This window comes from Rattus norvegicus, chromosome 14 (assembly GCF_036323735.1).
Source record: "Rattus norvegicus strain BN/NHsdMcwi chromosome 14, GRCr8, whole genome shotgun sequence".
NCBI lineage: Eukaryota > Metazoa > Chordata > Mammalia > Rodentia > Muridae > Rattus > Rattus norvegicus.
The window spans coordinates 102365179-102389021 of NC_086032.1; the positions used below are offsets into that span (position 1 = coordinate 102365179).

The following is a 23843-nucleotide window of genomic DNA, read 5'->3' on the forward strand; positions in this document are numbered from 1 at the left end:
CCTTGTCTTTTCTTCCCCCTTTCGTGTTATCTGTCGGCAGGATAAAATAGTAGATTAAAATAATCTCAGCGCCACGCTTCTAACAAGGGTAGGGGGAGCTTTTAAAGCCTCTTGTTTAGCCTGTTCTCAGAACATAGTCTGACCTTCCCGTCCTGGGCTTGGAAACCTGAACTTCTGATAAGGATTCGCAAGGTGTAGGCTTGGATAACGTGGGTGTGACTTGGATGTCCAGGAGGAAGCCCAAGGCCTGGAAAGAGCTGAAGAGCCTCGTGATGCCCAACACTGAGGTCTGTATTCCTTGTTCAAGCATCCTCCCTGTCAAACTGCTACTGGCCCAGGTATCAGGCAGAGTGGTTCCCATGCCTACCTCTTTCTCCTCCTATAAAAACCCAATTTTATAGACTTTTCATCGAATTCTGGGAGGCTAGAAGATTTCTGGGGCGGGCAGGCGTAGAGGTGGGCTAATGGAGGGGAATTCCTGCTTTGGGTTCCCGGCTCTTGATCAGTCTGGTTTTGTACTTGTGTCTTCTAAGCTTTTCCACATGTGGCCCAAGGGCCCATCAGTGAGCATGTTTTATAAACTGGAAAAATGAATAAAAACAAGACCCAGAAGGGAAACACCACGAGGAGCAGGCAGGGAAAGTGTGAGTTCCTCTGTACCCCCCAGCTAGGTCTGACCTGCCTTGGTGGGGTCCCAGGGTCAGGCTTAGCTGGCTTTATGGGTAAAATGTGGATTTTTGTGCTCAGAGAAGCCTGGTCAGTTTTGGCGCTGAGCTGCTCTGTTCAGCATTAATTAACTCCAGGAAGGCAAGAGTGATTCTTTTTATTTGGCTATCTGACTCCACAAACCCTGCTGGCTTCCTGTCCCCGAGGTGCTGGATTGATGGGCCCGCAAATGTGTAAAGTCCTGCACAGGAAGCCCCCCACCCCCACGGCCATTCAGAAACTCTTGACTCCTGCTGTCCCCAAAGGCAAGAAACTTAGAGGCTCAGACCCCAACTCTGTTTACACCTTTAGAAATGGAAGCTGCAGGGACCTACGTTTCCTTCCCTGAGGTTCTCGGGCTAAGCAAGAGGCCGTGTGTGAGGGCTGGGGATGTGTGGAAAACACTCTCTAAACTGCTTCATAATCACACACAACCAGAGAAGCAAGTTCAAAAGCGACAAATCTTGGAAGTTTGGGGAAGCTTTGAAATAACCCCAGAGGGTCATGTTTTCTCCATCGCAGGTCCTTACTCCCATGATCCCCCAACTTCTTCCAAACCTTACTCCAAGAACTTCAGACTGAAAATATAAAAATATATCTGGGAGTTCACAGCTGCCTCACGTATTTATTTATACTTTTGTATCAACTCGTGTTCTTCAAAACACACCCCTCAGTAGAAATGAGGAGACTCGGCAGACAGAAAACAAATTCTTAACAGTTATAACTTTACATCAAATTTCTAGTGGGAGCGACGGGGCTAGACGGGCACACGGTCTTTAACAGCTTGGTATTACAAGGTTCTTCGACACACAAAAGCAGATGTCGTATTCTTAGTTGTGTTTTAAACCCATAGGTTGCCGGAGCTAAGAAAGACAGGTAAGTCCTCCCTGAAGGCCACTGGGCTCTTATTTCTGAGTCCCAGCCACTGAAGGGGCACACGCTTATCATTATTATTGGTGTATGTTAGACGAATGATGAGGTCCTTTATGACATCTCCATCGTGCACGTCATGCACTCAAACTCACCCCCCCCCCAACACACACACACACACTGGTTCTTCGTCTGAGATGACAGATAATATAATCTGATATCATGCTGAATGCAAACCGAGTCTTGGGAGCACCGATATCAATCTTTCTGTGTTGGGGGATTTTCGTCTTTTGGTCAGAATACCCTAAGTATCCTCGGCTGCCCCAGTCTCTACAATGGTAGGAGGGCCTGAAATCTCTGGTATGGTGGCCAGCAGAAAGCCTTCCAAAGGTGGCGATGTCCTGATCTCCAGATCTGTGACATACTACTTTCAAGGCCTCAGGGGGGTTATAGCAGCATTTAAGGTAAAGGACCTCAAAAGAGAGTGTCCTGAGCCACCTACGTGAATCTTCTCTAATCCCAGGGGACTTCTTTTTCTTTTTGTTTGTTTGTTTGTTTGTTTATTTATTTATTTATTTATTTTTACATCCCAACCATAGTTTCACATCCCTCCTCTCTTCTCAGTTCCCCTTCTGTTCCCTCCCCTCCCCACTCCTCCTCTGTTTCTACTTTAAAAAGGACAGGCCTCCCATGGATATCAACCAAATGTGAGGTGAAGTAAGACTAGACACCTCTCCTCATATTAAGGCCAGATGGAGCAAGCCGCTGTGAGGAAAAGGGTCCTAAAAGCCAGCAAGAGAGTCAGAGACACACACCCTGTTCACACCGCTCCGAGTTCCGCCAGAAGAGCAAGATCCACAGCTGTAACACAGGTCAGTCCTAGGCGGGCCCCAGGAGACTTTAAAATATACTTTACAGGGGCTCAGTCTGTTGCTGCCGGAGGCTTCTACCTTGGATCATGAGATAGATTATAGGTGACTTTGGATCAGAACTTGTTTGGTGAGGAGAGAAGACCTCAGTCCTCCCTCCAAGGAGAAACAGACTTCAGCCAAAGCTTGACTAAGCTGGAACGAGCTGTCTTCCTTAGACTCTTCAGTGAGGGGTGAGTTGACCGTGTGAGACTTCTCACAGAGGACTGAATGTGGTATGACCACGACCTACAGAGACTGGGTTCACGTTTTCTGTTGTTTAAGAGGCTGGTTTGTGGTAATCTGTTACAGCCGCGATAGAAAGCCAGCACAGAGTCTAGGAAGTGTGTACACCGAAGTTCTAAGACTCTCTACTCCGGGGTTCATTTACTCGTCCTTTAGGGGTATAGGGACACCATGTTAAAGACTCTGCCGGGGAGGAAGAACTTTCAAGGCACATTCTGTAACCTTTACAACTAACCCAGAGGAAGGCAGCACAAGTGCACTGAGAAGCAGCAAATCACGTCCCTCCTTTGGGCTTTAAGTACTTCAACTGTTATCACCTTTTCCAGGGACCGTGCACGCTGCCCTGCGGGGACCCAGAAATCCGGAGCCATGGACAGAGGTTCCACTGCTAAGGAGACCAGTGCTTTTCAGAGTTTACATCTGGAGAAAGGGATCAGTGGGACCACTTTCGAGTCACAAGGTGACTAGGCACAGACTCCATCTTCTATGTTTATGATGGCTACATGAACGGGAGCATAGCCAGTCTCATCTGCCAATCAAGTGCAGGAAAGTGCAGAGGCAGTAAGGAGTCTGCTCCAGATAGTAAAGCCTGCAATACTTCCAAGGCATTGGCTCTCTCAGGGCTTTGGGAAGGAGAGGCTGAGCTGGACCAGGCCTGTCTTCAGGACACCCGGAGAAGAGAGAACGCAGGTGCTTGTTGTAGCCACCATACTCGGGTCATCCTGAGAGGCTGCGCACTGGGGAGATTCAGAGCCCGTAGTGATGGACTCAGCCCCAGTGAGTCTTGCGCATTTTCTCCCTTTCATCTGCTCATTTCCCTACTGCTTCTCCGCGCCTCCGTCCTTTAGAACACTGACTGCAAACACCTCTCGCAGGTTTTCTCTCTTCCCTCACATTCCCATCACATACACTGTGCATGAAAGGTAAATTCTGGCCCCTATCATACACTGCTTTGTCCCGGTTAGAACCAGCAACCCCGTTGGCCCACCAGGGGATGCACACGCCTTGTGTCGTGCATCCCGTGGCCTGCTGTGTGAGGTGAGATGCATGTACAAAGGGCTTCAGAAATGTACAAGTGCTGAGTGGTGCAATGAGTGTCCTCTGTCCCCTGTTTTCTCTTTCTCTGAAATTATGTCATAACCAGAGTATAATAATCATGAGACCAAGACAGAGACAAGAATAATACACCTTGCAAGTTAATGGGAGGCCAAAAGAGGAACTACATCAAGATGTATGCTTGTCCCTGATTGGATGCAGGCAGGGAGCACATGAGCAGGAAATACGTGAGGCACGCTTGTCTCTGACAGGAATTGATGGTAATATGGTGGCCTTGTGGGGCTGCCTTTTAAAGTCTCTGCAAGTGTGACTCATGGCCATTTTCTAGAAAACCGAAGACGGGCTTGGCCAGAGCCCCTCCACTTGTCCAGTATTTGATAAAAGCTTGCTTCAAGTTTGACCTTACAGTCATTGACTGATGTGTAGGGAAAGAGGGAAACGTTATCGTCTGTGATCACAATGGGGTTAAAGAGTGGCTTGCCCACCTCTGCCTGAACCACACACATTGGGAGGGTTTAAAGGTACAGTGTGCAGAAGGCCAGGTGATTTGATGGGGTGGCTTAGCAGGACCATGACACTCATTCACTTCCCCTTGCTATGCTGTCTTCCACGACCAGAACCAGAGAGTGGGAGGCGCCGCTTAGAAAGAGGCCAGCTCTCTCCTTGGCCTCAACAGATTCTCAAAAGATCTAGTGTGGCCTACAATGGCAGCACAGGCCCAGCCCAAACTGGGACATATGCTGTTTCCTTACGGTAAGAGGCTGTCAGTCTGGATCTGTCCATGACACATCTTTTATCTCAGCTCTGGCACACCCTATCCACTCTCAAGTTCAATGAACTCAGAACTGGCTGAGCTAACACTCCTGGGGACAGCGATCACCTCCCTTAGCCTCAGCTTGCCTGGACTCTTACTCTCCACCGTTGACCCAACGCCTCTGCCTGACATCCAAACTCTGCAAGGTTTTGTGTCTGTTCTGTGTAAGCTGGTCTCCTGGGGTCCCTGCAGCATGCTCGATCCTAACATGTCTTTTGTTAGAAGTGTGCTTCCATTCCTCTCTGCTAACCTCCTGGTTCCCGGCAGTGTGAACATCCTATGATCTGCTCTGTAAAGGACCCACTGTTGGTCTGCACACTTTGCCAGAGTTGGCCTTTTCAAATCAACACATCAGTACTGTATGCTGACGTTGAAGGCCTCCAGGAGACTGACAGTTACGGGTGAGAGGAGGACAGCCTGGAGGCAGGTCGGATGCTAAGGCCTTCTATGATGTCCTACTTGTGAGAGCATTCCTAGAGAATGTTAGCATCTGTCACAAGGAGATAGCTCTAAGGATGTGTGGTGGTTTGAATAGGTTCCCCCCCCCCCCCATAGACTCTTGTGTTTGAATACTTGGCCATAGGAAGCATTGTTGGAGGAAATGCATCACTGTGGAGGTGAGATTTAAGGTCATATCTATGCTCAAGCTCTGCCCAGTGTAGAAGTGAGTCTTCTGGCTGCCTGTGGCTCAAGATGTAGAACTCTTAGCTCCTCCTCCACCACCAAGTCTGCCTGCACGCTGCCATGCTTCCCGCCATGATGATAATGGACTGGACCCTCGGAACTGTAAGCCATCCTTGATTAAATGTTGTTCTTTATAAAACTTGCCATGGTCACATCGTCTATTCACAGCAACAACATCCTAAGACAGGATTTTTTTTTTTTTTACAGTGCAGCCTGTATAAAATAGGAACCACTGAACATTCATTCAAAAGGAATGGAGAGGCGGTTGACATAAACTCACAGTGACATGCTAAGAGTCATCCCGTGAGTGCATTGTGGGGAAGTCGTGGAGTGAGACCCAGTTCAGCAGCTAAGCAGTGTCACACACTGAAGTCATGTGTGACAGTTCATATAAATCTCAACAAGTGTAATGTTAAGAAGGCAGGGCCTGGATAGTCAGCTATAAAAGAAAAGGTACAGTAAAAGCATTTATATGACATTTTAGGACACACAGAGCAATAACTTACACAGATAAATGCACATGGACCTGGGGTATTAAAACACATGGAGAAAGGAGATATTCTGGGGGTAGGCAAACTGTACTCATGGGCCAAGTCCACCTGCTTTTTGTATGGCCTCTGAGCGGAGAATGGTCTTTTTACAGTTTTAAATTGTTGGGGAAAAAAAAAAAAACAGGAGGAAATTACTTCCTGACGTCGGATAATTATACGAAATTCAAATTTCTACGTAATAAAATTTGTTGAAACAATTCCATACTCTTTCATTCAGAGCCTGTCCATGCTTGCCACAGACCATGTGGTCCACAAAGTTGAAAGCACTTGAAATCTGCTACCTGTCCCTATTCAGTGAAGGTGCCTTGACCCTTGGCCTACATCAACTTTGGAGGCTTGATCTCTGTCAGGGAAGAGAACCAAGGGGCCTCATGGCATAACTAACGTCATCAACAGCATGCATCTTTCAAGTTGCTGGTTGTGATGGTTTAAAAAGGTTTGGCCCCATAGATTCATGTTTCAATGTTTAGTCATGGGGAGTGGCACTAGTAGGGGGTATGGCCTTATTGGAATCGGTGTGGCCTTGTTGGAGGAATTGCTTCACTGTATAGGTGGGCTATGAGGCCTCCTATGTTCAAGCTCCACTCCTGACTGCCTACAGAAGACAGTTTGCTTCCGGCTGCCTTCGGATCAAGATGTAGAACTCTCATCTCCTTCTCCAGCACCATGTCTGCCTGGATGCTGCCATACTTCCTGCCATGACAATAATGGACCGAGCCTCTGAAACTGTAAGCCAGCCCCAATGAAATGTTTTCCTTTATAAGAGTTGCTTTGGTCATGGTGTCTCTTCACAGCAATAAAACCCTAAGACACTGGTGACTTGCATCCTATTATATTTTGAATATCTAATATTTTGCTTTTAAAAGGTGAAAGATAAAGCCGTCTGTAGTGGTCCATGCTATAATCCCAGTACTTGGGAGACCAAGACAAGATGCTTGCCATGACATGGAGGCCAATTTGTATTATACAGCAAGAAGGAAGCCAGTCTGGGCCACACAGATATATCCTGTTTCAAAATGCCCTGTCTCCCCCAAAGAAAACCCTTTGTTTTGCTCCTCAAACTCAGTAATAGGTACAATTAGGTTTCCCAGTTTATACATGAGAAATGAGGCTCTGGGGCTGTGCGGATGTCTAGGATTAATCCTGACTATGTGTCTCCAGAGTGTCTCCCTAGCCTAGGTTGCCCATCAGGAGTCTGCCTGTCTGCTGTGGAAAGCAGGTTCAGTGTGGATCTCCTCTCTAGTGGGCACATTCAGTGTTTGTTGACATATTCCAGCATACCGTCAGCATGAGTATGAGGAGAGAGAGATGCATGGGCCACTGTTAGCCACTGCCTTTGTAATAATGAGACCTGATGTTTTTCTAGAGCTTCTCTGAGCCCTCCCTGCAGACCCTCTCAGAAACCCTGTACGTAGGAAGCAAAGTGGTCAGTATTGCTGCAGGGTGGAGATGGAGAAGGCAGATTCCCAGTGACCAGTGACTTCCTGGGCACCATGATGTTCATGGAGCTCCAACAGAACCCAGCATCACCTTGACTGTGGCCACTCAACTGAGAGACTTTTAGGATCCTCTCCTGGAAGGTGGAGATGGTGGTGAGTCCCAGAACACTCCTGTAAGGATAAAATGGGATACCAGGTGTAAAGTGTTCGGTTTCTTTCTGGACCGTGGGGGGGGGGGGGATTCTCTGCTGGCCACGCAGTGTCTCTGCTGCCTTCACCATCATTCCTAACAGGTCCTTCTAGGATTTTCTCACAGCGCTACTGATGTTTGTCACAGCTTGCTTGTGTTGGGAAGTCTTTCTTTGTTTCTGGACATAGCTCTGGTAGGCAATGCTAAACTCTTCCAGCTTACCTATGAGGAAACTGGGGTTTTAGAAGACGTCTTGGGGTCTTTCCTTTACATGAGGTGATAAAATTCAGAGAGGTGAGAAGGCTAGAGCAGGGGTGCCAGGCACTGGAACCTGCCTGGCTTTTCCCTGTGAACCCCAGAGCCACAGTATGAGGCAGCCTGCGGACAGGACCTCACTGCACAGAAGCTTCTGGCTGTGGTCCCTGGGAGACGGCTCACAACAGCTGTGGCCAGTATTCTTTCTGGAAGCAAGAGGCAGATTTACATGGTGATGTATCTGAGGTAAAGGTAGAAAGCAGAAACCTTGGAGTAATGGACTAACTGTGGAGGAGGGAAGTGAGGGCAAGATTGGCTTTGGCTTCCAAGACTGGCGTAATGAGGAAACCAGTACAGCCTGGGCGATAGCCATTGCTGTGCCCTTGTGGTCCAAGTCTGCGTCCTCTGAGAGATAGTTATTGAGTGGACCATGGAGCTTGGAGATCAACAGCAGCATCTACAGTCTTCACAAGGACCTAACCAGAGATGAACACTTTGCCTGGGATTCCCAGTCGGGCCTGTTCAGGTGACAGATGCCCAGCTCAAACTATCAACATATGATATAGGTAGCCAGGAGTCAGGAGCCAGCACCAGGGTCTCCCTCTCCCTCTCCCTCTCCCTCTCCCTTTCCCCTGCCCCTTCCCCTTCTCTCCCCCTCCTTCTCCCCCTTCTCCTTTCTCTCCCTCTCCCCTCCCCCTCCCCCTCTCTCTGGTAGAAAGCTCTAGACGCATAAGCGAGATGAGACAATAGGCTTATTCAAACAATACCTTCAGATTATTGGGGTGGGTCTGCTGACAGGGTCTTTCCTTTTTAGAATGTCTAAGAAGAGGGGGAGGTACCTAGTGTGGAGTATAGACAATGAGATGTTATGGGGAGCTGAGAGCTGACCTGGAGAGATGGGGGAGCTCCAGGAAGTGTGTGCTCCTGGTCCTGCCCTACCTCTCAACAGCGGAGGCAGATGCTGACATGGGAGATGCTCGCTTTGGTGCAGCGGACTGCTCAGGAAAGGTGCAGCGTCTTTTCCGGTTGGTCTTCTCTTCACTGCCTTCTGTCCTCCCTGCTTTTTCAGTGCTCCCACTGATGGTGCTCCCTTCCCCGTGGTGGCCTCTTTGCCCTCTCTTTAGTTAGGAAGATTCTCATTTGGGTCCCAGCCATTGCTGCTGGAGCCGAGTGGACTCCTGTCTTCCTCCCATCGACCTGACAGACTCCCTTCTCCTTCTGCTCCCAGGAGCCCTCCCATCCTTTAAGTCTTCTTTGCAAGTGGAACCCTTCGTGGTCTGACTCTCCAAAGCTTTTCTATCCTGCTCTGCCTGCCTTACTTTTTTACATTGCTCTCCATTTTTTGACACATTCTCTGTATGTTCTTACTCTGCGCTAAACTCCAAGGGCAAGGGCTGCAGCTCCACTTCCTAGTCCTCTGCCTCTCTGAGCATTCACCCAGATGCAGAAGGGCTAACCTTGGGACTCCGGACTTGTTTCTCACTGCAACAGAGTGTATTCAAATGGAGCTTGATGCTTGTCGGGGTCTACTGAGGGAGGGTGGGACAGGAGATTGCCCAGCCCAACCTTCTCTCAACATTTCTGGTTGCTCCCCAGACCACTGTGCACTGTAGTCTAGGACTGGGCCGGCGGTGCTTCTCCATCTACCCTCACTCAGTTATGTGCATGTTCATGGCGGACAGCAGCTCCTGGCTTGAGTTACTGGCATGAAGTTTCTGTGGAGCAATCTGTAGTGTGTAGTGACCCCTAAATGTGTGTGTGGGGTCCCCTAGGCCTCCTATCATTCCAAACCAGGGGTTGGTAAAGGACTGGAAAGGAGATCTTTCAGGCTTCAGGGGGCCATATGGTCTCTGTCACAATTACTCAATTCTGCTCTCTTAGCATGAAACCCATTGGAGAGGATTCATGAATGAGTGAGTGTGGCTGAAATCCAACAAAACTTGACCTCGAAAGCAGGCAGCAGGCAGACTTAGTCTCTGAGCCACAGTTTGCTGACCCCCAGCTTGGACCAAGGATCTCTCTGGCTTTAGGGAAGCCCTTCATGATGGTCAGAGCTGGTAAGTCAGCTGATAAGGTCAGGGCTGGTAAGTCAAGGTCAGCGAGCTGACACCCCAGCACTAACTCTGTCTCAGCTGCCCCAGCTCAGTGCTTCCCTTTAAGCTTCAAGACAAGAGACGCCCATTCCACCTCGTTTGGAGGCTCTATCATTCCATGGTGTTTCACTGAGCCGTTGGAACTTCTGTGTCCCTGGAGTTGGCTGCTTCAAATTTGTGAGAAGGATGTCACAATGCCGTCACTTTAGAAGATGGGGGAGGGTGGTGGTTATTGGATGGACGCACCGGGAATCCCAGCATTCACAGCAGGCCTTCGCAGAGAGCTAGAACATCAACTGTGACCATATAAGACCTGACAGGAAGGTGTGTGATCTAATGACTCACGTCTCATGTTTTATTATTGAACTACCTGGGTTCAAATCCCAGTCCTGCCATCCATCCCCCATGCATGCCACCCACTTTGGCCTCAGCTTCTCCCCCACTGTTTTAGTGATGAGATAGTAACTGTGGGGTTGGTGTTTGGGGGGTAGTGGTGAGGAGTCAGCAGGATCATGGGCAATCGGGGCCTATTTCTGTCAGGCACAAGATCATGCTCAGTCAGGACAATCAGTGGTAGCTTCACAACCCTGCTATTCCAACGAATAGAGTTTACCTGGGCTCCGCTCCCCATCAGCAGCCCCTGTCTCTCTCACCTGGGTAGGTAGTTACTCTCCTGTGTGGCTTGCACCGTCAAACAGTTTTCGCACACAAAGCTACCTTGAGCCCCCTCTCAGCTTCAGAATAAAGCTCTTGTCCAGCTGGCTGGGCCAGAACAGCTCAGAACTCTCTCAAAATGTGAGCAGAAAGAACTCTTGGATGGAAATACTCCCAATATGACAGTGCTGGGACCCCTGGTAGCAAAGGGCCTCTCTCTGTCCCCCACTGCAAGTCCCTCTCCCTGCTCCCTTTGCTTTTGTTTCAGGTGTCTCTGCGTAGCCTAGAGTAGACTTTATCTGCGTTGACCGAAAGCGTTGCTCTCAAAGCACACGCTGTGGTGCTGTCAGTGCCGCTTGGGATCTCCATCTAGTGATGTCGTAGAGCGGTGGGGGAAAGACAGAAATGTCCTTTTTACCTTCTCAGGGTAGACTTGACACACACACCCTCTCTCTGCAAACACCTCCCTACAGGAGCACAGGCAAAGAGCTTTCTGGACTGGCCTCTTGAAGATGCTTTAGGGAGCTGCTTCTGGAAGCGGTGCAGAGGCTCTGGGTAGATTTGAGGTAAGCTATCAGTCGAAGCGCCAGAACCCTTTCATTGATTCCTTCAGCAGAGTCCCAGGACATTGACCTCTGAGTCCCACTGCCCAGCCTGCCTCTGGATTTATCTACCCCTCTGGGACCAAATGGCTGACTTGTTAGCCATGCTCAATGGTTTTATTTGTTTTTGTTGTGCATTTTTATCATTTTCCGTCATGCGTCTGGAGGCTTTCCTTACAAAATGATGGATGTGTTTTCATAAATCAAAAAGTAAACGAGAAAGTATATAAAAAAAATAAACGAGAAAGTCCATAAAGGCAAAAAACAGACCCATGCCTGGAAACTCCACTAGGAGCTGCTAGCTATTTCCCAAGGAGAGTGCACTTTCTGATTTTGCAAGGTCAGATCCTGGCTTACTTCACAGAACACGGGTTTGGGAACATTTCTTAATAATGGTGGCCACAGCAGTGAGGATAACAGTTCCAGCCATGCCTACTGCCAGCCAAAATACCTCTAATCCATCATCACATTTAACGCTGCAGTAATCCGATGAACTAGAGTCTCAGTATCTCCATTGCACAGATGAATAAAGAAAGCTTTAAGTGCGTCTGCACCGAAAGTTCCTTTCCAGGGTTGTAGGGTATAAAATTCAATTATAGAATTCAAATATGGTGGTGGTCGTGGTGGTTCTCCTCCTCCTCCCCCTCTTCCTCCTCCTCCCCCTCCTCCTCCCCCTCTCCCTCCTCCTCTTTCTCCCCCTTCCTCCCCTTCCTCATCTTCTTCCTCCTCCTCCTCCTCTTCCTCCTCTTCCTCCTCCTCCTCCATGTTTGGAAAGACAGAGCAGACTTGGGTTTCAGTGTTTACTGTAGGTGCTGAAGTGTAGCAGGCAGCTACCGAAAGCATGGCAGCTCCAATTGGAGGGACCGTAGGAGAGAACCTGCTCTCACTGGCCGTCTGAAGACACCTTCTGAGCCAGGACACCAGCCATGTAGGTGGTACATTGGGACACTTTCCTCACAGTGCCATAGTCAATGTCAGCGTCCCTACTTCTAGCCTCCTTCCCCTTAGAATGTTCTCTAAGACCTAGCCACAGGGTGGGGGACAGAAAGTAACCAGGAGGTGACTGATCAGAGTTCACATGTTTCCAATATCAGTTGCAAGTCCTCTAGTTGTCAGTGCTAGAATGGCGGCTGGGATCAGCTTAGCAAGAAAGGAGGTTGGGGTGGGGGTATTTACTGGTTCACACTCAGCAGACAGTAGTTCTTCCTCGGGAAGGCTCCTGGTTTCCTTCCTCAGCACCGGGGTGATCCTTTAACCAGTCAGAGGGACAAGTAGACTGATGAGCTTTGGCCAGAGACTCCATTCTCTACTTGGACGAGGATGGGTGTCTGGGATGGGAAAGGAAACATGGCATCAGAGTGGGAGAGCAGGCTGCCCACAAAGAAGGCTGTTGTCCTCATGGAGAGCAACCCCTCTGCCATTCTTCTTTCTTTCTTGTCTGTCTGCTGTGCTTGGATCTTGAAAGCTTCCATGGCATTACCTGGAAGTGGTGGAGTCTTGATGGAGCGTGGCCTACTGGAAGGAAGTCTGGTCACTGAGCATGCTCTTGATCCCAGCCCCTTCCTTGTCCTGACTTTGCTTACCATGAGGTGAACAGACTTCCTCTACCTCATGCTCCTCCCTGTGCTGTGCAGTGCTCCTCCCCATGCTGAGCAGTGCTCCTCCCTGTGCTGTGCAGTGCTCCTCCCTGCTCTGTGCAGTGCTCCTCCCTGTGCTGTGCAGTACTCCTCCCTGCTCTGTGCAGTGCTCCTCCCTGTGCTGTGCAGTGCTCCTCCCTGTGCTGTGCAGTGCTCCTCCCTGCTCTGTGCAGTGCTCCTCCCTGTGCTGTGCAGTGCTCCTCCCTGCTCTGTGCAGTGCTCCTCCCTGTGCTGTGCAGTGCTCCTCCCCATGCTGAGCAGTGCTCCTCCCTGCTCTGTGCAGTGCTCCTCCCCATGCTGAGCAGTGCTCCTCCCTGCTCTGTGCAGTGCTCCTCCCTGTCTGTGCAGTGCTCCTCCCCATGCTGTATAGTGCTCCCCATGCTGAGCAGTGCTCCTCCCTGCTCTGTGCAGTGCTCCTCCCCATGCTGTATAGTGCTCCTCCCCATGCTGAGCAGTGCTCCTCCCTGCTCTGTGCAGTGCTCCTCCCCATGCTGTATAGTGCTCCTCCCCATGCTGAGCAGTGCTGTGCTGCTGAAGGCTCAAAGAAATAGGGCAGGCGATTGTGTATGGGAACCTCCAGACAGAGGGTTAAAATATATTCCTTGGCCAGGAGGTCTGGATGGCACATGCTATCTTGACACTCAGGGGGCAGATACAGGTGGATCTCTGTGAGTGCGAGGTCAGTGTGCTCTACACGGTGAGCTCTGGGCCAGCCAGGGTTGTGTAGTGAGACCATGTCTTGAAGCAAAACAAAATAATCCAACCTCCCCCAAACAATCCAATCAAGTAATCAACCAACAAAATAAACAGCCCTCCAAGCCCCCCCAAAGCAAAACCACCACCACGAACCCCATCTCTGTCTTCCAGTTGGCCACCGCAAGATTTTTATCACAGTGATTGATCCCACACACCTCCTCTCTGTCCGGGCTGAGCCAAGGCTGAGGCAGATCTCAGTGGTGCTTCCGAACAATTCCACTCCTACTCCTTCCCTAAGTTGTCTTCTTTTTGGATGCATCCTTCTAGCAGCTGCTTCTGCAGCAGGTCCTTGGGTCTCAGTGCTCAGTCCCTGTATTTTGTGTAAATTCAAGATCCCAAGGGATGTCCTTAGTTCCACGCCTGCCGGGAGAGGGGCTTGGAGCCCAGAGAGTGCATAACTGGTTATATCTGGAATGTTCCATTTGGCAGACTTCTACCGTGAACCTCCGGTAGGACCTGCATCCTGCCCTGATTTTGTGTCCCCTTTCAGACTTTTGAGCAGCGACAGCCTTTGTAGTTTGAGTGCGTATAAATGGGCTAATTAGCCCACTTGCCTACTAGTTCTGTTTGTGTGGCACCACCTGGCCCGGAGTGTGTCACCCCTTCCGAGTTCCAGACAATGAGACAGGGCAAACGATTACATACCAAGACTTCCAATTAGAAATTTCAAAATGTTACCCCGGAGCTGGCAAGTAACCCACTGCTTGACGGGAGAGGCGAAGGCCCCGGGAATTGTCTTAAGTAAAATTTTTTTTTAAGGCAACTCCAAAAGAACAACTTCCAGAACCCAGCATGTATTTTTATGGTCAATGATTCTCATACTTCCTACCTGGTGACCCCATTTCTCAGTGGTGTGTCAGCTGCTCGTCTCTACCCCAAAAGCAGTTCAGTCTTTGCCAGAGCCCCTCTTGTGTTGTTCCAATTTGTTTCTCATGGTTGAACTTGTCTCCCTAATGTCACAAACTCCGAGGACAGGAAGCTGGCCTACCTTTGTATTTCTTTGCCAGGCATGTGGTAGATGCCGCTAAGTCTTTCTTTGCTGAGGTGTTGAATGTGTGCATGTGAGTGCGTGTGTGCATGCATGTGTGCATCTGTTTGTCTGTCTGTCTGTCTGTCCGTCTGTTCAGGGGATGGGGTGGCAAGAACACACAAGGACTCTGAGGGCTTCGTGTCTCTGCTGGGAACACCTTAACCACATGTACAAAAGTTTTAATTCTTGAAGCTGCAGCTTTTCTCATGGTTCCAATTTCCAGCGGACACTTTCTCTTGATTGCTGGGCCAATGCATGCTCCCAGCTGCACGTTGGAGATGTCACCATTTCCTGTTAGACTTACACGTTTATATGGGACAGACCTGAAGGCCGCATGCTTCCGGTACTTATTCAAAACCCGAGAAGTGACCAGGAATGTCCTGAGGGATACCTAGCTTTTCTGGAGGCGTATTCTGCTTTGGTTACTTTCCTGCTCATTTGGGATTCATCTGTAGGTAGCTGTTACAGGGAGTGCGTATGGGGAGGAGTGGGGTGGTGTCAGGGAAGAAGGCAGAAGGGAAGAAAGAGGAGGGATCTTCCCCGACAGTACTCCGGCCAGCTTTCTTCTGATGACTCTCAATGGGTTTATGGGGTCTGATGTGGCTACATGAACAATCAGAAGAAAACACCATCAGTGTTTTGAGGCTCTTCCGTTGAGGATGGTGGGAAAGCCGTGGTCACCGACTGTTCTTAGCTCAGGCTGGGGGGAAAAGGAAGTACATGTGAGCCTCTGATAATTCTCCTTTCTTCCCTTCCCTTCTGTTCCTCAATAAATCACTCAGGACAACCTGCTTCTCTTTAGTGATGTGTTTTTCTAGGGTTCAGCCTTTGTTTGAAATTCTAGAACGAGAGTATTCCAGTAAATATGGTCAACCTATGTGTAATTATACTGGTATGTCAACTTTGCCCCTCAGTACTGGGTTTGCTCTGGTTAACCAGAACTCCTCCACCCCACAGTCAGAAATAAGACCTCCTGCAGAACCTTGTGGAAGGCCCACCAGCCAAAGCCTTGCATCTGAAGGGAGTAAGTAAGCCCATAATTACTCCTTGTTTAGGTCGGAGCTCAGGAGGGTTTACATTCAAGACCTCAGCTAGCTCACACAGCACAGCAGTCTAAAGAAAAATGAGCCTGCTCCTGGGTCCCAATGTTGCTTGTCCAAGGGTTTTTGGTTTCACAGGCGTCTTCTGGGATTCAGCTTTGTGACTAGTGATTAGAGCGTAGGGTTCTTCAGTTGTGAGAGGTACCTCAGCCCTAAGGTTTGGATCTCAGGAAGGGTCTAGAGAGGACGGGCAGAGAGTGTTCTGTGAATCATGGCATTCCCAGGAACCATCTGGGGAAATCTTGTTCTGGTTCAGAAATGAATGCAGTGACTATCATGGGCCTGAAGCACATTTCTAAAACACTTTCAGGGGCTGTTCCACCCTGGGCTACACCCTGAGCAGCAAGACTCTACACCAAATGTTTCATTTTGTGAAGAGTAAAAGGGAGAGCAGAGAGTCAGAGAGCTTGCTGGGTAGAGTGGAGATAGCCTTCATTTTGGCCGTGTGTTGTCTTGGCTGTGCCAGTGTTGCTAACAAGTATGTTGTGAGTCACTTCGGAGGCAACCCTCCTGTGAACACAGCTATAATCCTGGATCAGGTGGCTCTTTCCCTGACACTCAGGGGCGGACTTGGAAGCCCAGAGACCTCAGGAGAAACCCCTAGGCTTCCACAGATGGGAACCTGGATTAAAAGAATTGCTTTCTTGCCATCACTAACCGGGGAGGGAAGGAAGGATATATTTTGGGCCACTGACTGTCTATTGAGAGACAGAAGTAGTTCCTAACTCAGCTCACTGTGTGACAGGCCTGTGGAAACCTTCAGGAAGACAAGTAGGGTTTGGGTCACTATGTGAGGCACCATGTGTGTTCTTAGCAGGAAACACAGGCTCATGGGTTCTTTCCTCGACCTGTCCTCACCTCCATGAGCCTTTTGATAAACTTTCTAGACCCTGCGTGTAATAAGTGCAGGGTATTATCTCCCTGAACACAGGGATTAAGCCCTGTGGCCCTCTCAAGTTTATTTTTTATGCTGTTAGAAGTTTGTCTTTTTCTCTTCCAGGAGCCAGGACTACAGGGCAGCCAAACAATATGACTTATGACAGGCGCTTTAAGTTATGAGTTTTGGAGGAACTGGGGACCAAGAGTATTGGCTTGAGTCTCCACTGCAAATTGGAGGCAAGCATCTGGGTACTCCCAGACTAGCCCCAGTAAAATCTCTGGTCACTGAAGACTTGCAAGAGCTTCCATGATTACATTGTGGCCAAGAGGGGATGACACATGACGCCATGGGCAGAATGAAACCAGGAACCTGGCAGCTAGTCTTCCTGATCCTTCCTGTCTCTTTCCTCAGATGATTTAAATTCACATTCCTTTGCTATAATCAAACTTACCCTAAATATAGTGCTTTCTTGAGTTCTGTATGCATCTTGTGAATTACTAAAGTATTTGTGGGGAGCCCCCACATTTGTATCCACTTGTGATATGTGATCATCCCGTGCGTCCCCATGTATGCAGTTAGTGTGTGAAGTCAGGGTGATCTTGTGGGCTCTCTTCCCTCAGACTTTGAAGTTAGCTGACCTCATAACAGCAGTAACATGCTGATTTAGCAAATATTCTTAGGTAAACAAGAAAAACAGCTCCTTTGATGTAAGCCTTCTGGGTGGTAGAGTAGATGAAAGTCCAGGGCAAGACTTAAGAGAGTGCATTTTGGAGAAAAGACATGTCTCACGTTGGAGTCAGGCACCACTACTTTCTGATTGGTTTGTTCGTGCTCCTTACTACTTTCTCAAAGCCTAAGACATTTGTATGATGTACTAGCCTTGAATGTAAGCTGAGAAAATACACGGTGCCAGCGGAGCACAGGGCGTAGAGCGCGCACCCTGTAACCTTGCTGCCGTGGTTGTTGCTTTTCGCATTAGCCGTGGCTTTGTTGTTAGTGTTATTTCTCTATTTACTTACTCATAAATATTTTTATTAACCCTCTGTTTTCTTCAAATAGGCCTTTTAGTGGTCCGGACTGATGTAAAAATGATAGTCTACTAAAGTAAACTGCCAGGAGCGTGGTCGTTAGGGTGGGGCATTAGACAATGCTGGAAGAGTATTGGGGTGTCCTGTCTCCAGAGTCTCTGGTGGGGCTACTGTGGCAAAGAGGCAGGTAGGACGATTGGACCTGGTCATCTACAGTTAAGAGAACTGTTCCTGCTATGCGATGCCTTTATATTGGGATAAGCAGTAGTCTAGGGAGAGGGTGAAGAGATAAGAGGAACAGCGACTTGCCCACCGGAGCAGAGGAATGGCAGACCCTGACCTCCTGGTGTCATTCACCCACCTCCATATCTTCACTGGTCCCACTTGGTCAGCAGAATGCTCACTACCGGAATGTGTTCTGCACTGGAAAGCATGGGGTGGGGGGCAGCAGTGCTTGTGCAAACCGTTCCTAGCCTTCCATCCATACACTCTCTCTCTCCTGGTACCAACAAGGTTTTTCCGGGGTGCTCCTGAGCCAGCTCGCCTCTGTGTGTCCTCTTTTCTGCTAGCACTTTATTAATTAGGGTCCTACATGTTGCCCTCCGCGAAGACTATCTTTTCATGATGGAGTCTTCTTGAGCTCTAAGAACAAAGCTGTATTGATGAGTTATGATGCTAAACAATATACTAAACAGTGAGACTTTAAAAATATCACCCAGAGCAACCAACGTCTTGTCTTCCAACCTCCGGTCAGGTCCTTAAAGTCGTGTCATTTACCTTTGAGCGCTCCAGAGTCCACAGCCCAAACCAGGAAACCAAATTATAACTTCAAGTCCAAATCATGGTTCTGACACTGACCTCAGTTTCTTCACCTCCCCAGTCATTGGTTTTGTTGTCTATCGGAAGGAGATACCAACGACGCTTACCTGGTGGGGGATCTAGGGAAGAGTGAGTTGCCTCTGGAGATGAACAGCCATGACTTTGTGAGGGTTGGTGAGTTTTTAATACAATCAAAGCAGGAGGAATAGGCTCCAGGGTAGGGCATCCGGGCTTCTGATCCCGTCGTGCTTGGATTGCACAAGCTGACCACTGGCATCCTGGGATTCCTGAGAGTTTAAACTAGTGGTCTGGGAAACAGGCAGAGCAGAGAAAAGCCTGGAAAACAACCGTTTTCCATGATTCACCAAATCTGATTTACGGTTGGAATGTGCTCGGCCCAGACCCTGTTTGGTTGAGTAATGGAAACCAACATTCTCTTGCGTTTTGCTGTAGCGCCTTTTGAAGCACCGGGGCTGAATACTCCCTGGTTAGATGGTCTGGGTCTGTATTTTCCCAGTCTTCTCTTTGAGCTGATCCTTAACGGCTGGGTTGTGAACCAGAACACATTTGCAAGAACACAGTGGAGAAAGCTGAGGTCAGACCAAGCTATGGGACTTCAGAGTCGCCCTAACTACAGTGAACCTCGGTTTCTCCATTTTTGTTTGTTCTCAAGACAGGGATTTTCTGTGCGGCCCTGGCTACCCTGGAACTTTGAATGTAGACTAGGCTGGCCCCGAACTCACAGAGATCCACCTGCCTTTGCCTTGTGAGGTCTGAGACTGGGTGTGTGCAGTTGTGAGATGAACATGTGAGTCTGAATCTTCACAGTGCTTCCCCAGGGACTGAGCGCCACGACGCGTTTGAAGCGTTTGGGAAACGCATGCGCTTGGATATTGCGTCTAGAAGAGCTGACAGACTCAGCACCTCGCTTGAGGTGAATTAGAGGAAGCGTGTGAGCGCCTTAGGGTTACTCGTGAACTAGCTTATCAAGCACCCCTACCTTCACAGGTCCAGTTGTCTTTGGATCAGGAGCAGACATGCTTCTTCAGTGTATGGGTTTTTATTTTCTCTGCTTGGTTGAGCTCTTAAGGGCTCTGGGCTGTAGGCTGGTTTTGGTGCTGTTCCAAGTTCAATAAATCACGGATTGGTTTTGTGACTCAAGCCATGCCGTCTCATGTATTTGAGAAATGGGTATTCTATAATTTGTCTCAGAGGAAGATTTGAAAATCAAGACAACTAAAGGCTTGAGAGCAAAGGAGGACAGCAGGGGACAAAGCACATTGGCTCCTGGGCTGACAACACCAGCCAACACACGCCTCCATCATCGCCACTGCCCTCAGTGACACCAACAATCGCCACTGCCCTCAGTGACACCAACGCCTCCATAAGCACACCTGGAGAAGTTCCCAGAGAACTCCATAAGTGGAACCAACATAGGTGTCCATCAGTGGATTATAAACACCAGGCACATATAGAAAATGGAGTATTATTCAGCTCTAAAGAAAAATGGAATCATGAAATTTGGAGGAAATAAATGTACTTAAAATAGATATTAGGTAATGGCACCCAGCCTCTATTTCTTCTTCATACGTAACTACAATGTATACGGTATATGTAAATGGACATATAAAATTTAGAAAAGATAACCATGGATGACAAGGACTTGTAAGGACATGTGACGGCAGTCGCGCTCTCCCAGTTTCAACTCAGATTTCTTTTTCTGCAGTGGGTTAGAGTATGAAATCCTGAGCGAAGCTCCACAATGCAGTGGTTTTATATTTACGAAAAGTAGTGATGAAGGAATTTAAAAATAATTTCTGGGGGCTGGGGATTTAGCTCAGTGGTAGAGCGCTTACCTAGGAAGCGCAAGGCCCTGGGTTCGGTCCCCAGCTCGGAAAAAAAGAACCAAAAAATAAATAAATAAATAAATCATTTCTGAAGCAACAGTTTTCTTCCAGCCGCCCCTTCCTAAGGTCAGGGATGCAGGTCTCTGGTTAGGTGTGAGTGAGCGTGTAAGTCATTCTCCAATCGTCAGCATCCGGTCTCCTGTGCTCTAGGGCTACACACACTGTGCTACAAGGTGCATCCAGTGGCTCAGCCTGCATCCCTAGGGCACCTTCTCGGTGCTGCAGGGAACTTGCCTCTCTTCTGTCTGGTCCTTCAGAGCTCACCATGGGCGGGCAGCTTCCAGTTTCCCTTCAACTGCTTCCTCCAGGAACTGTCGTTTGTTTATTGAGCATTATCATCACAAATACCAATCATGGCTGCCCTATGTTGGGACCGGGAGGGACGGGTCTTGCAGTCTTCTTGTTTTGGCAATCCCACACGGAAAGACTTTGGAGGATTTCCCAGGAAAGCACGCTGGTCTGGTTTGGAAAGTTCAGTCATTGCTTATAAGGATTTGTTCGCCGGACAATTCAATCAGCACGACACCTCAGACACAGCGTTCCGCCTCCCCACCAGTCCTGATGTTGGATTCCAAGGCATTGAATTTCAAGCACTTGGTGTAGATGCCTGGTGGCCCAGCCTGTGCTGGAGCTCAGTATCCTGGCTGACCTGGGAGCCGTGCCTCAGAGCTCTGGGTCTGTGCGGCTGCTGGCAGTGCGACAGGACTGTGGGCATGTGCCCCGAAGGTGTGGACCTAATAGCAGTGAGGGTGAGGTTTCCAAGAAAGCTTTGCTCTTACTCTCCTCCCTCTTAGAACTGTTTTTATAGTACTTCACAAAAAAAAAAAGTTTGTTTTGTTTTTCCTTTCTCCGAACACCGGGTTGACATTTGTCCAGTGGAGTTCCACCTTCTCCACCTCCCAACCTCTCACCCCCCATGCCAGAGAGAAGGGAAATGCCTAGTAATTTCTTATTGGCAGTGGGTTTGGATGAGGTGCCCAGGTATCGCACAGCACATTCTTAGAAGCTGGGAACATTCAGTCTGAGTCTTGGCATTTCAGACCCGGATGCTGTATCAACATTGAGGTAGGTTTTGACAAGTCCCCTCTCCCCTCTCCCTTTGCCTCTCAGACTTTCTAGAGAAATTGTGTTTTCTGAGACAATGTTTCAAAATGTCTGAGGACCCTGTAGTACAAGCAGACTCAGCTCCCCTGCTTCTAGATTCGGATGCTCACACCTAGCCAGCAGTGCCAGCTGCCAGCCACTCCAGCTGTGCTTTCCCCACAACCAGCCCTGGCAGAGGGAAGTGGCCTTACCCAATCTCACTCCCTCTGCCAGAGGGCCAGATACATCCAATTAGTTGATGTGGGTACAGGAAAGCAAGCTCCCTAGCCTTTATGTTTAAGAGGACATCTCTTTTGCAACCCCTGTGGGACTGGCTGAAGCCTTTGTTACAAACTTACCACACTGTTTGCCTTCCCTGTCCTACCCCTCCTGCAAGCCCATCTTCTCACAGAGCTTTCTCGAAGAGTTCTGCTTCCGGACACTGAAATGGCAGCCCCCAATGAGGCTGGAGGGACACCGGTAAACATTTGACTAGTGAGACCGAAGGTAAATTCTTGTGTCCTACCCCTATCTTCTGCTCTTTGAGGTTCAACTGGGAGGTTTAATGGATGTGGCTGTGTAGAGCAGAACGGATGTAAATTTAAAATAACTAGAAATGAAAAATATCATTTGCTTGCTTTAAATAAACAACTTCCTGCAGGTCAGATGCTATAATGTAGCAGTCTTGTGATAGGCAGAAGAAAGTGTACAGAAGTTATGCTGCTCTGGGGGACTGTTTCCAGAGTGTTCTGGGAAGTGCTACATGTAAAATATGATGCTTTGAAAAATAAAGTTCTAAGCATGTGTGCAAGCTCACAAGTAGGAGCATGGGTTTGTGTGTGTGTGTGTGCACACTTGTGCATGTTTGTATGTGTGTGTTTATATGGTAGTTTGGGAAGAAAGTCATGCTCATTTGAGCAAGGAAGGCAATGAAAGTGGATCTCTAAGAAGAAAAATTAATCTTTCTTGTCTTGTGACAGAGTATCTGGCAGAAGCAACTCAAAGAAGGGTTTGTTTTGGTGTGTGCTTTCTGAAGTTCTATCATTGTGATGAAGGCTCGCTCAGTGGCTTCATCCCTGGTTGTGAGTGAAGCAGAGGCTTGTCACATGTTGGTATACAGGAAGCGGACACCACAGGGCACAGCAGCCGTGTAACACTTACCACATGCAAACACAGAATGCACACGCACTCATGTGAATTCTAGTTGTATTTTCTAGAAACAAGGATACTTGCTTACATAAACACAATGTGAAGATTATCAAGCCTCAAGAAATTAGCATATGCTTTATATATGAAACCCACTACCTACTAGACTTGCAACTCTTCCAAGATTTCCTTGCATTCTTTCTCTCCCTACTCCCCGCCCGCTTCTTTTCTTTCTTGAAACATCACCTCCGATCACCCTCTCATTTGGCATGCCCCTGTTAGTTTGATTACTGCCTTACCCCTGGTTCCCTCTGTTCCATGATTAGACTGTGAGTTCTGGGTCTCGGATCTGGAGCTGCCTGTACCTTCTCAGGAACTGCACTCCAGGTGAACACCATCCTGTTAGGCTGGGTCCTTGTCCTCTCTTCTTTAGTGAGTCAAGTCCTTGAGCCTGGGCTTCAGACAAAGTCTCGGGAACACCCAGGGACTTTCTGCCAGATATTTATAGGTGTAGTTTGCTCCATGGAGAAGAACCCTGACAGTACACCCCTCCCCGTCCCGTCATGCCTGGGGGCATTTGGTGAGGAGCCTAGAGCAAGAGGCTATAAGAAGTTTTTGGAAATTTTTGAACTTTTAAACACTCCCCTCCTACCCCCACCCTACACAGACAAACTCTTGTTTGGTGTCATCTCTTGACTGTGTGTGTTTGGGTGGATGACATCGTCTCCTGCTACAGCCAGTTCCATAAAGGACGTGTTGAAACTTCACCAGGCTGTCAGCCATGAGTTTAGTGTCGTTCAGAAGGGAGAGCAAGCTTTCCCTTTAGAATCCCAGAGACAGCCAAGAGCCTGAGACCCAAAAATACATCCCAAGGAAAGGTGACTCAGCTTCTAACCTTGAGAATCATGGTGCCTTGAGTACACGTATCCTTGGTGTCACTGAAATGTCCCTCAGTGGCGAGCTTCTTTTGAGAACTGTCCTTTGAAAGAACGCCTGGGCCGGAGCACATTTTGCAAATGCAGAAGCCAGAGGGCTAAGCAAGCTGGCAGAGCAGGCTGGGTACCCTGGCAGCCAGTCCGGCTGTCACTAGGAAGGCCCCAGGAGAGGCCTTGTGCCACCACTCATAGGGTAGACCTGGAAGTGGCACTTTTGAGGCCTTCTCAATGTTGCAGGACAGGAGAAGCTGCTCCTGGATTCTGTCACAGGGAGAGACTCTTCCGACTCCAAACAGCCTAAAGGAGCCCTTGGATGAGGAGGAAGTGTTCCTTTGTCTTCCTGGGCAAGTGGCTGAGGCAGGATAAGGAAAACCGAGTTCTCCTTACCTGTAAGTTAGGAAACCAGGGGGTTCATTTTCATGCCCTATATTTCCATTTGGAAAGCAGCAAAAACA

At 48.8% G+C, this 23843-nt stretch overlaps 1 long non-coding RNA gene across 1 annotated transcript; it reads left to right on the forward strand.

Annotated features, from left to right (window-relative positions):
* Window positions 1-388: 388 nt before the first annotated feature.
* LOC134481804 (uncharacterized) lies at window positions 389-6641 on the forward strand. Its single transcript, XR_010057626.1, has 3 exons — window positions 389-2677; window positions 3056-5385; window positions 5491-6641. It is a non-coding gene; the product is annotated as an uncharacterized LOC134481804 (long non-coding RNA).
* The last annotated feature ends 17202 nt before the right edge of the window (window positions 6642-23843 follow it).